The sequence below is a fragment of the Ambystoma mexicanum genome, chromosome 5q, assembly GCF_040938575.1.
Source record: "Ambystoma mexicanum isolate Mex_15411 chromosome 5q, UKY_AmexF1_1, whole genome shotgun sequence".
Lineage (NCBI taxonomy): Eukaryota > Metazoa > Chordata > Amphibia > Caudata > Ambystomatidae > Ambystoma > Ambystoma mexicanum.
Window position 1 is genome coordinate 1,101,881,448 of NC_090933.1, and position 13,767 is coordinate 1,101,895,214.

Here is a 13,767-nt window from a genome sequence, read left to right on the forward strand (position 1 = left end):
TGCAACAGGTCACCGCCATGAACATAGATTGTGGCAGGACGGTGGCCTGTTACATCAAGCCTTGAGTGATTGTATATGACACCAAATCTTAAAGAGGAGCAGATTAAAATGGTCCAACTCATAGCCTACATATATCTCCACATGGGGGTTATGCGGAAAAATATGAAGGAAATAGAACCCTTGCGCAAAACCAGTCTGAGAGCTTAAACCAAATCCAGCCTGAATTAAAACTAGTAGAATTTGCAAAAGAGCCAAGATTGTAAGGTAGAATTTGCAAACTACATCAAACAGTTAAAAGAGGACTTGGCTATACAACAAGAAAATAATTCAGAGCAAGAGGCCAAAATAGATGCATTAAAACTGGAGTGTCAGGAAAAGGTTTACTCAGAAATTGAATCAACAAATAACATATAACAGAGCCTGCTCAGAACAAATAATCACATTACAGAAACTGATTGAGAAATTGGAAGAGGAAAGTATTAAATTATTTAAAAACTCCACTCTCAAACAGAATTTGATCAAGAACGCCAGAAATAAAATGCTTTCAAGCAACAAAGGGATGACCTGATTGAACAGGTTGGCACCCTGTATCAAGAACAGGAGGCCCTAGGCCAGGAAGTGTGCAAATTAAAGACAGACCTGGAGAGAATCGAGTCAGACCTTCAGGGACTGACTGACCTAAAAGAAGAGTACAAAAAACTAATGGGACATAGGAGGCAAATGGAACTTGATTTAGAGCAGCCCATAGAGGCCCAAAATGTGCTGAGAAAGGAGATTCATCTCCTGCAACAAAAGTGGTCTCAGTGTTCCCAGGCCATACAGGCAAAACAAAAAGACAATGAGGCTCTATGTGATTAGAAGAGTGGACTCAACAAGCAGTTGGCAGCTCAAGAGCAGGTAATAGAGGTAAGTCAAACCCTGATAGCAAAGCAAAAGGCTCAGGCCTTAGCTTACCATCAGGAAATAGGGGCTGAGAGGGAGAAACTGGAGGTGTTAGAAAAGGAGTATGCTAGGCTGAATCCAAACTTGAGGGACCCCACACAAGTAGAGAAGGACAGGGCTGCACCTGATCACAGTGTGATGCCCTCTGTACCAAGGGCCGTAAACCCATCTACTAATTTGTATGTGCAAGGCACTACTGACTTCATATCCACCGGTTCACAAGAACCGGAAATCATGGGGCAGCCAGACTCTAGTAGGTCCACCATGATTGAACAGGCAGGCCGCCGCCCGTCAGAGATTGATGGACGGGCATCCCTGTACAGATTCCAGAATATTATGCTGATCTACCTGACCAGGAAAGCTCCTATGAGGATACAATCTGGGAGCTAGACCTGCAGAAACATTACCTGCAAAGGGACCGTTTGGTTCGCTTTGCAGAAAAAAAAAAGAACAGGAATTGAGGCCCAAAAAGAGTATTTTGAAAATCTCCACCCAATCAGGGCACTGGGGGGGGGCTATCCACCAACCCTGGATGCAGAGAGGAGTCAGAAGACCACTCTCCTGTGCGAAAGAGGGAGTCCAAGGGGAGTGACCCAGAGAGCCCAAGGTATAACAGGGGAGAAGAAACTAGGCCCCACCATTCTGAGAGCCACTTACAAGCTCAAAGAATGGGAACGCCTAGAAGATAAAGAGGGGACCTCAAATAGTAGCTGCTCTGAGTCTGAGGGTGAATGGACTTAGGTGAAGCAGCAAAAGAAAAAGAAGGCTAATAAACAAAAGAGAGCTGTGGTGAAAGACCGCAATAAGCAGAGTCAGGCTATTAGAAATGTCATGACCTTATACCACAAAAATGACAAATATTCTCTCTGGAAGCATCTGGAGCTCTATAAACAGATGACAAACTATTTTAACATCAAAAATAGACAGATTTGCATAGACTATGCCAAATGGACATTCTCTCCTGAGTACTCCAGCTTCTTTGCTGGGCTGGAAGACCAAAACCATTCAAGGTGGTCCACCTATAAGGCGGCCATCTTGAAGCACTTTTCCACACAAAGAAACCCTCAGGCGGCCTACAATCTGCAATGTGTAGGTCCAAAAACCTGCAGAAATCAAAAACCAAACCAAAAACCCAAAACCAACCAACACCCCGCTGCTGCTAAGGTGGCAGAGGTGAAGGTTGCCCCCATTTTGGACCTAGAAATGGGGGACCCTAAAAACACACCTTCCCAAAACCAGCCAAATCAGAGGCAACAAAGGCCTTCTGATCAATCAACAGCAGGTGGTAGTCAGGTAGGAAACCCCAACAATGTGACCTCTAACTCTGCTAATTATATCAGTCCCAGGCATAAGGGCAACAGACCAATCTTGGGATACGTGTGGACTCCCCCAGCTCAAGGGGGAATCCAATCAGGTGAGTCCTGCACCAGGAACTTCCCTCCTAACCTCCCTCAGGAGGGCAGTAATCCTCCAAATCCTGGGTTAAGTGTCTTCCCCCGGTGCCTGCCAAACACCAACCTTCAAGACAACCTTCCTTTCTCTCCCCGCTTTCAGGAGTCCAGACCACCCAATCCGGGAAAGGGTAGGCCAAGGTGTAGGGTTGCCAAGGGAATCCCCAATACCCAGGATACTCCGGGAGAAGGTTTAGTTACCCTTCCCTCCGTTACAACCTAGGTTTCATCAAAGACCCCTGTACCAGCCAGAGCGGGTGTCCCAACTGGAGCGCCAGGTTCAGAACCTCACTCAGGATCTGAGTCACATGTTGAGGGTTCAGTAGAACCCTCAGGTGAACATAGCAGCTCAGATCCCTGCAAACAAAGGGTCTGGCACTCCGGAACAATGATGAGGAGAGAACCCCAACAACCCACCGGTTCCAGAGGAGGAGGCACGGGAGGAAGGGGGGTGCAAATCTCTAGAGGAAGCTTCCTTCCTCACCAATGGAAAGCGCCTGGACACCCTGGAACCGGAACTAAAATCTCTTGCCCCCGAAAATCTGCAACCCAGTGAACAGAGGGTGGGTAGGAGAAACAAAGAAACCAAAAAGACCCATTTTGTGGAGGAAGTCAGTCTCCTCCAGTTTGAAGGGGAAGAATCCTTGGAGGATTCTGGGAAGAAAATCTTCTCCTTAAGGGACGGGGGGATTCCTCCCAAAGAAAAATGGGTCCCAAGAGACCAGAACTTAGACTGGGTAGGTGTGGGGACTGATTCAGAATCACCCATCCCTGAACCCCAGAATGGTCATCCAGAGAGCAAAATATTGAATGAGAGATCCCCCTCACAAACCAATACTGGTGACAGCCTCCAAGAAGGGGGGCAGCCCAGGATCAGAGGAAGAAGGGGATTCCACAGTTTCCCAAACCAACTCTGGTGACTGCCTCCAAGAAGGGGGAGGGGGGTCCCCCAGAATCAGAAAAGGAGGGATCCTCCTCACAAACCAGTTCTGGTGACTGCATCCACGAAACGGGGGTGGGGGGGCAACCCAGAATCAGAAAAAGAGGATTCCCAAACTGCCCAAACCATTTTTGATGATTGTCTCTCAGAAGGGGGCTGTGGGGGGGGCAGCACAGAATCCAGAGAGAAAGGGGAGCCTGGAACTCCCCAAATATCAGAATGCCGAAATTCTACTTTCAGATTCCCAAACTCCGACACAGAATACTGTCCAAAATAACACAGTGTCGGAGTTCAAAATAAAGAAGTGAACCGCCCAGCTTGCCCAAAATGCCCATTACCTTTGCCCATTGGAGGAGAAAGAAGGTAGATTCTATGCCCCTGTCCGAGTGCAAGGGCAATGTGCATTTTTAGCACTGGTGGACACCGGATACCAAGCCATTCTTCTTTCTAAAAAGACCTTTGAGCAGCTGAATTCAGGAAGGGGGAGAGATACCAGATTCCCCTCACCCCTCTTCCTGGACAACTCCAGAACTTCAATGGTAATGAAATTCCCGTCGAGGGGACTGCAGATCTGGAAATTAAAATTGTGCGACATCAGGTGAAGCACCCGTTTATAATCGTGACTTCAGATGGGACCCCCTGTCTATTAGGGAATGACATCCTTTGCATGTTGTCTCCCCTAATAGACTGTGTGAACAAGGTCCTCTGGAATCAGCCTAACCGGTCAATAAAATTAAAACAAAGCAGCAACTATGTCAGTTTAAATGGCACATGGTTCAACAAAAACCTGATCAAATTGAGTTTAATTTCCAAAAGATCAAACACCTGACATTACAATAATTGCTGTAGGACAACAAACTGGTGATGGGAACTCCTCTCCATTCTTAAAATCAACCTTCCTTCCAGTTTCAAGTGGAATTCCACACTGGAAGGAAATACCTTGGAATTGTATACCAATCCCCAATCTGAAAACCCAAATCATGTAGTCAAAAGTGATGAAAAACCAGTCCAAAGCCTGGCTGAGATTCAGAAGAAGGGCGAACAGCTGTTCCTCCCCATTCAGTTAAATGAGGGGAGGGAGTCCGTTCCTGCCAGAGTTAGATTGAATAGCGAAAAAAGCTTCATCATCAAAGTGTTATTCAGGAAACTCCCAAAAGACAAGAACCTTCCCGCTGTTGAGTCAATTTATCAGTGGGTATGGGGTCTGCAAATTCCTTGTTCCAAACATCTTCTGCTTAGCAGTTGTATGCTAAAATATCTATTCTTGGCAAAAGCATAGAGCATACATTTTGGGTCGTGCAAGGTATTCCCTCTGCCTTTTACTTAGGCAGTAACATCCTCAAAATCCCAACTCAAAATGTATTTGGATCCCAGTAATTGCCAAGCCCGGTCACAACTGGAGTGTAACCCCCAGGGCCCTGGCAATCCTAAAGTAAGCCTTCCGGTCAGCCCCATTGCTACCGTAGGCAGTTGAAGTTCAAAAGTGGAGAGGAGGTCACCATCCCAGGCCTGGCCCTAAAAGGTCCGCATCCCCAAAGGAGAGCTGTTAGAAGAGAAATGGGTCCACATTAATCAGTTAAAAAGTTGTCACCCCAGACACACCTTGCAGCTGATTGAGGAGCCAAAGGAAAGTCCAAGAGAGGAGACATCTGGAAAATGAGAAGAAAGAAAAAGAAAAAGCCAAAGGGAATAGGTAGGTCCCTATGTATATTTATCTAGCAGGGAGTACTTTTCTTCATTGTTATTGCAAAAATGTGTAACGAAACCATAGTGTAAAAGTTCAATCATGTCTTTGTTTTGTTGAGTAATTTGTTTTCTGATATTGTTCAAAGACCCCATGATAATTGTATATGTATGCCTTGTTCCACTGATGTCAACCTTCCGGGAAGACAGTCAGTGAAAGATTCCAAAACCTGTTTTTATCTATCTCCTATTAGAGTACTGATTGCATTCCCTCTTAGAGCGATGAGGACCTCCCCGGGGACCTGGAAAGGGAAGGAAGGAAAGAGGGTGTCACTCCACACTCCCCAACGAAAGACAGAAGGAAGATTTTGGTGTACCGCTCCCTGATGAAAGAAGAACTCCACCCGATGAACCCCACTTTGCCCTACTCTCCCTCAACAAGAAATCCTGGGAAAGCAGGGGGATTCTGTATCACTTATCCGCCCATCAGAAATCCCTGCATCACAAAACTGCATGTTAGCAGTTACAGAAATCATGGCTGTGCTGCGTCTGCTGAGAAACCTATTCCCCTGCATCACAAAACTGTGTTTTTAGCAGTTACAGAAGTAATGGCTGCGCTGTCTCAGCTGAGCACATATGGGGCGAGATGGAGCATCAACACCCCGAGAAGGGCTCCATTTATTTCTTCATGTGAAACCAGAAAAGAGGAATTCAAAGGCAGCCTGGCTCATCTACAGTTCTGTTTTTAAAATGACCTTGCACTGGTGCTATTTCCATCTTTAAACATCACACAGTTAGGTTCCAGGAAAGCACAGCCATGCCCATCTATATTCAGGCTGAACATCATCAAATGAGGGCCATTCCTCCCTGAACGGCATTGTGGTGTCAAGTAAAATCTGTGAAGGGCAGAGAAATTAATTTCAGTCCGTACAGCCAGCGTTTATTTTTGCAACAAATGAACACATGCCAAACTCTTCAAAGAAAGCTCTCCCTCTCCATTTGCCTGGGGTCAGTTTCAAAGAACCCATTTCTTGAGCCTATCCCTGTGTGTAGAAATCGACCAGAGCTATGAAAGCTTTCAGAAAGTAAAATGCGATAAAAACCGCATTTTGTTACACAAACATACAAATAAAATGAACGTGTGTTACTTTGCCTTGCAGAGAAATGAAATGACATTATTGAAGCTAAATGGGAAAGAATAGTGTAAAACCCCAAGAAACACAACTGTACATTTGGGGTAGAAAAGCTGCAAAAATATAGGTATATTTAACTCTGTGTCATTTTATTTTTCTTCACAAAAAGAACTTCAACAGCCTAAGTGAGGCAAGCATTCCTGTTAGACCAGTTCGGCTCAAAGGCCAATGTCACACTTATCCATGATTTTATGCTGCCCGGGCAGGGTCCCTGTTCTATGGACTGCCAGATGTGATAATTACAGGGTGCCTCAGACTGCATGGCATAGATGCTCCCAAGAACAAAGTGGGATTCCAACCCATGTGTTTCCCTCAGAAGTGTGAAATGCCCTGCATTCAAACTGAAGGACTTCAAAGGAGAAGCCATGGCAAACTCTGTGAAAAGTTGACCAGGGGAAGACATTTGGCTAGGGGGTTGGAAAGACTGCCCACTTTTAGGAACAACGCCGGCCCATTTGATTTAAAAGACTTTTTATATCAAGACCTTTATTTCAGTAATCTGAAAAAGCAGTAATGGCAAATTATGATGCTTTTTGATATAATTTGTGCACAATTAAAATGAACCCATGTGGGTTACCCTAGCATGTGGGGGACACAAAGGGCATTAAAGAGGCATTTCTGAGGAAAGCGAACATGACAGAGATGCAAAAATGTATGGAAAGATGCCCAATATGATAGGCTTCTGTGTATCTATTTGTAGAATTTTAGGTGAAATATTTTCCATAGAAATGTACAAAGATTGCCAGAAGGACAAAACAGTATTGCACAAACTTGGGGTTTGGAATGGCATATTCCTTGTAAAATATGGGGTCTGCCTATCTGATTTTCAGGAGGATAACAATTGTAAATATAAGGGTTTTGTTTCATAATTGATTTTGGCAAAAGTAACTGCGGTGGAACAAAGCACATCATAAAACACCCACATTAAAACTGATTTCACTTCCCTGGGTCAAATCTGCTTACAGGGAGGCGGCCACACCCTGACCTATCCTTTCTTAGAGGTGTATCCAGGTTATTTGCTCCCACATAGTAAAAATCCTCTGATGTCATCCTGCTTATAAAAGGAGGAGGCAAAGAGAGAGTCAGGACATCCAAAAATATGACATTCAATAATCCGACATTCACAAATCAACATCCAGAGATCCAGACATGAACAATTCACCCTGCAGGACTCCAGAGCCAGGCCACGGGTAGCTGATCCAGATCCAGGCAGAAGCTCCTATCCAGGCAGAACCACTATCCAGAACTAAACCCAACAACAATCCCAATAATTCAGGGAGAAAGGGGGAAAAGCTGCTGTCCCTTTGGGAGAATCCAGTGACCAGACCTGTCCTTCCCCAGCTGATGCACCCTGCTGTCCACTGGGACCAGACCCTGGTTGCCCCGCTGTGTTCCTAGAGGAGAGCCCAGCTGTTGTGCAATGACCAGATCCTTGTTCCACTGTCCAGAGATCCGGTGAGCTGTCCAAACTACCCAATTCAAGTGCATTTTGTAAGTATCACCCTTCCCCAGTAACCAAAAAGCTGCATCCATTGCTCTGTTACCTTGCATTCTGTCCAACCCTATAAAAAGCTGATAAATACCCTAGTAAATTCTTGAATTGTCAGAATCCTCTGTTTGTTCTGTCGTTAGAAGAATCCTTGTTAGTCTCCATGTGTTAGCGCAATTCTTTCCAAATCATTTCAGTCCGTTGTTTAAGTCTTTAGTACTCTGTTTAATAAATTAATTAATTTCCCATAGAGATGAATGTGGCGTGAATAGGTTTACCTTGCATATTAACCTCCTTGCGTACCATGTCTTTCTTTAATAATTTAGCCACTAAAATATAGTTGCAGTAGGACCAATCATTTTGCTAACAAAACCGAGTTTGCCAGTGAAAGTGTTTCTTTTTTAAAATCCGATTTTTCTTTCAAATTATGAATCCCTTACTGTCACCCCTCAAAAGTCACCCTTCCACTTTAGTATGAAACTGTTTGTTATGTGCCTTTTTGTAACTTATCAGTAAAACCAATTTCTGAGTTTGACTGTTGTTTTGCTTGTTTTAAACTCATGAAAACTAAGAAATTGCAACTTTGCCACGTGTGATCTTTGTGAAAGATTAAAAATATCAAGGCTTACTACCACCTAATAGAAATACGCCATCACAAGGTCAAAGTTACAATTGTATTTATTAGCAAGTGGAACATTCCACAAGTACACATATTTATACAAATTCTTCTCAGCCTTGGACACATCGTCCAGCCCCTCTTCATATAATCCATAACCTAGGGTTTGTGACCTAACTACATAACTAATTAATATTTTAACATCATTGCATAGTTTGCTGTTTTCCATCAAACAATTCACATGTTTTCCAAATACAAGACACAAGGCAACATTCCTCATTTTACTCACTTATATTTGTCTACCATTTGTTCTTGAGCTTAAAGTCAGTTCCAAGGAGAGAAAACAAGGATTTCTGCAGAAAAGCATGTTCACTTATTCATTATTCTACTTTACTGTTTGAGCAGAGAAGGCACTGTTGGGACAAATGGCATCTAAATCACTAATTAGTACAGCTTTTCTTTAGCTTCAAGGTTCTTCAATGCAGGATAAACAATCCACCTTAGCAGCTTCAACATTCTTAGCTAAATTAACATCATAAAGCAGCAAAAAGTTCATATTGCTCTCTGTTGAAGCCGAAAACACAAGTTCTGAACATGGAACAGAAAGCATGAGGCGATCAAAATGGTGTACAACTCAAAATGGCGGCATAGTCAGCCTGTTTCAGGTTCATTCAATGCGATATTAGTGTGATGCGAATGTGCTTAGGCCAACCTTTACTATCAGACGGTATTATAGAAAATATATTTTCACACTTGCTGCATTGTTTTTCCTTCCTAAAGTTGATTTTCTCACCTGTATGCATGTTGTTTAGTACCTTGCCTGGTAGCTTGTAGGTTTTCTTGCTTCTTTAGTACAGCCACACAAATTCCTGTCTTATTCATTCAACCGCCCATGTAAAATAACTATTCAGAGAATTCCGAGTGCTATTATGCTCAGTTTTCAAGGGTTCAATCCAATTTTGGCCTCTCATTCAGGGGTGGTAGGTCGGATTTCTAATATGATTTTTGCCTCTTTCATCTGACTCCTTGCTACTCCTCTCCATCCACAAAAAACTTGGTAAACCGAGGTTTGGGGTAGTGTTGCAGGGATAATGCATAATAGAGGTACCATCTAAAAGTATTACCGAAAAGTAATCTTGCTTTCGTCCATTTCTGCATTGATGTGTCTATTGTTAGGATATACTTAATTTCACTTTCTATCATGTTGCTGTGTAATTATCACCCCACTGGTGATTGCTGCCCTATATTGAATCTGTTTGATTTTATTTGAATTTAAAAATAAATAAATATTTCATTATTACACACCGGCCTGGTTCATGGTCCATTGTGACACTGGGTGTATGTCAAGGGGGGGGTCGCGAGACTGGTTGGCTGCCTTCTCAAAAATAGCATCTGAATGTAATACATTTAAAAGCATTTTTATTGTGTGATATGCCATAACTTGCATTTGGTGGTGGAGGGCCACTGGTGTCTATGCCTGACATGATTAGCATTTCATCCAATCAGGATTTGCATTGTACTTTATTTGCATCTCAGACCGGCATGATCATCTATGACCGGAATCATGACATTTCCATTAAGTGACATCAACTGTTGTAGTATTTTGTCAGGCCTGAACTGCAGAATGTCTGTGAATCAGGTCTGCAGAACATCTGTCAGTGGCCTTGTGTACCTGACACATGTTTGTGTGGCATTGCCATCATATGTGTAAAATGTCTGTGTTGTCAATATGGCAGGGCTTGCATCAGGGATGCACCTAGGTTAAAAACTTCGGGGTTGGGGAGATAAAGAACAATCTGCCCAATGGTGTAGCACCACTGGCCTGCATGCACACATAACATGGACCTGACACTGGTGAGTGGGTGACATGTGAAATTTGACTGTCAACTGTATGTTATGCACCCTTGCATATGGCAGCGTCACCTGAGGAGATCGGCAACGCTGTTTGTTCACTCCTGCTTATGACATTGTATTAGTTCAAAAAATCTGTGTGTGCCATGTGTGTATGAGGGTGATTGGTGTGACAACATGTTCACAATGTGTCTTGTCAAGTGACTCCAATCAAGCAACCCCACTAAGTCAGTGCCTCGTCTGGGACACCCAAAGGGAAGCCCTTATTTATATATTTTTATGACAAGTTCTACTCTGGATGATAAACCCTTGTATAACACCCCTCTCTATGAATCCCCCTGACCTCACTGAGCCAAGAAGTAGGTTTGTTTTGCAATTTAAAAGATTTATTGGAAAAATGAAACAATATATATATATATATATCCCACTTTTATAATAAATTAATATTTGATATCACTCTTAGGCATATGAATATAATGTTGATCGACAATAGATAATCTGACACTAGCACACTACTTTATAATCAATGAGGAGTTAGTATAAGAAGGATAAGGTAGCAGAAAATACTTTCATGGTTTCAAGGTAAAGCAATGAGGGAAAAATGCAGCACAGAAATAAACTTGATATGATTTCAACAAAAGATAATATGATCACTTTTTCTTTGACAATTCCCCCCCCCCCCTATGCAAGATAAGGAGATGGAAGGAGAGCACACAATACTCAGGAATACAAAATGCAATACAAATTTCCAGTTCCCCCCCAGCGAGCTTAGAGGAAAACAGGTATGATTTTAAAGCAGGCAAGATCCTTTTAAATGTGGTGGCAATGAAGTGAAAAATATGCCGAAAATGCTTTTAATTCCCTCTAGAGGTTCAGGGTGAGTGAGAGATACTTTAAATCAGTTCAGGTCAGCCCTACCAATGATTCAGGGATGGTTATAAGGTTGTAAACGGGATTCAGTAATGGAAGCAAAAGGCAGATATTTTTATACGTGGTTGAAATTAAGCAAACTGTCAATTCGCTGCATTTTTTTCCGAGTGCGTCGATCACGATTACGGAGGAATTATAAGGAGTAGCAAGTCGGTTTTAGGCTTGTTGGAGAAATCTTAGCTTTAAAATGAAAGTTAAACCACGTTCCTAGCACATACGATTCCAAAGATACAGACGATTTTATGAAGGTAGTTTTTCAGAAATGAAATAATGATTCAAAATGGCAAAATTACACTTTTACAGGTTTAAAATGGAGAAGGGACACACGATTCTATGATGCAGTTCTGGACAGGTTAAAATGGTTTGGATCAGATTATTTTAGACTAACAGATTGGTTCTGGCACAGTTCTAGCTGAGTACTCACACTCTAAAGTTGAAATAGGCCGTCAAGGTCTGATCAGGTTTAGACTGCACTCCTGGCAGGTGGTTCTGAAGTCACAGCTCTCTGGATCAGCTCTGCTCTGCACTTCACAGCGGTCTGGTCTTTGGTTCTCTGGTTCTGGTCTCTCTGTTTATGGTCTGGTCTGTGGTTCTGCTGTCGGCATTTCTTTCTGGGTCTGCTACCGGTTCTGGCAAAAGTTCTTGGCAAAGAATCCAACAGCTCGCCCGGCTGTAGAATAGTTTGGTTGGATTGCTGGATTCTGAAGGCCTGCTGAGAAGAGTTCTCAGCTTGTGGGTTAGGCCTTTGCTTTAAGTTCTGGAGTTAAGTTCTGGATCTCTGGATGTAAAGTCTGGAATCTGGATGTGAAGTCGTCCGTCAAAATGCTCCGCAAGAAAGTGGAAAGTCAATCTCTCGCCTGTCCAAGCAGTCTCTTTTTATGTGTTTTGAAAGTGGGTGGGTCGGCTCATTCTGCATGCCCAACCCTCTCATGATTTGATAGGTCAAGGATTCTCTTTGACCTGATTTGAGAAGGGATAGTGTGTCAGAGTGAGTCAGAGTCTTACAGTCTATTGAAGAAACGCCCCTTTGCTTTTACTTAGAAAATGAATTTTTCATAACTAATAGGTTTCCCAGATACAAACGTCGTTGAAATTACATACACATTTCACAGATTAATTTAAGATACACTCTCGCCCAACTCTGATCCCCCTCAGAGCCTGGGTTCAGTAATGGCAACATTTTGTGCTTTTTAGTGACTTTTGCCATATTGGTTTTTCCTCAAAATTTACACAGGCCTGCACCCCTTCCCTGAGCATATTACTGGAAATTACTATGTCTCTATCCTAAACACAGTGTCTGCAATATTAATAAATAGCGGGCTTTGGTCCCAGAACACCGTACAAAGTGGAATTTGGGCTCAAATCGTGAGGGCATTTTTCATTTTCAGGATTGTACATTTCTATGAGCTTAATACAAGATTTTAGAAGCATTTAACTTAAACATATATTTGCTGCAATATGAATCCACAGTCCTGTCTGGCCCGCCCCTAGGAACTGGGGGAGTCAGGGATCACATCTCTCCTTTCAAGCCGAGCTCTGTTTACCGTCCACACCCAAAATCAGCATACTCCATTCAATTGAAAGGGTCTATTGTGTTGGGCACAGCAGGCTGCAGGGAAGTCCCCTCCCTCTCAATCAACAGGGCCATGTGATATCCTGCCTCCTGGTGTGGGTCTCTGGGGTGTTAAGAGTTCTCAGGAAAGGCATGTCTTTTGAACTTTTAATTACATAAGACCCCCTTCTGTTCACTGCACAGTTCTGCAAGACAGCTCTCCTATCAGGATTTATAGAGCGCCAGCGCCGGTCAGTGTCCAATGCCGCTACTGCACCTATTTTTGACAGCTGTCTTGAATTAATACATTTCAAAATGAAATGATTTTACTTGATAGTATATGATCCTTGCTTGACATGGCATTGATGTGGATCTGTAGTAGAGTAAAGTAAAACACTCAACCATAGTTGGAGTTTTGTTTGGTGGTTTCGGGCCCATGATTTTAGCAATTTTTGACATTAATAAAAACGGGTTTTGAACAGAACCATCTTTCTTTGCACTGGTGGTTGCAGGTCAGAGGACCATTTTGGTGTGCGCAAAACTGCACGGTTCTCCAAGATTCTGGCGCAAATGTGGGCTTTTCCACCATCTTGGATTTCCTAAGCCCACAGCACAAATGTTTCAGCATAATAGTCCGAACGTGGGTCAGGACACCCAACAAGCCCCCCCGCCCGACTGCGCTTTGATTTCGAGTCGAGGGGGAGTCGGGTGCAAAGGATGTTTTGATCCACGAGCTGGGATGTCCGCATCATCTACTTCCGATTCCGCAGATGACAAAGTTCAGCATCTTTTCCTCCATCAGGGTGGATCGATCGGTTCTCCTCGCCGGTCCTGATGGAAGTTTTGGGCGGAACCCTGGGACCCTCGGATCTTTGCTCCCGGTCCCCAGGTCATCTTCCGTGGTCAGTCTCCAGGTTTTCTTTCTCCTTGGATGACAAAGCAAAGCGGCAATACCGATTCGTAGACATTTCTCCCCCACTATTGATATAGTGGGGCGGCATATACATTTTATAAATCAATAGACATTTACATTCTTATTTTTTTTTTTAAAACAAGATATAATTAGAAGAAATTTTCATTCAAGAATCAGAATATTTTAGAGACTATATGTGGAATATTT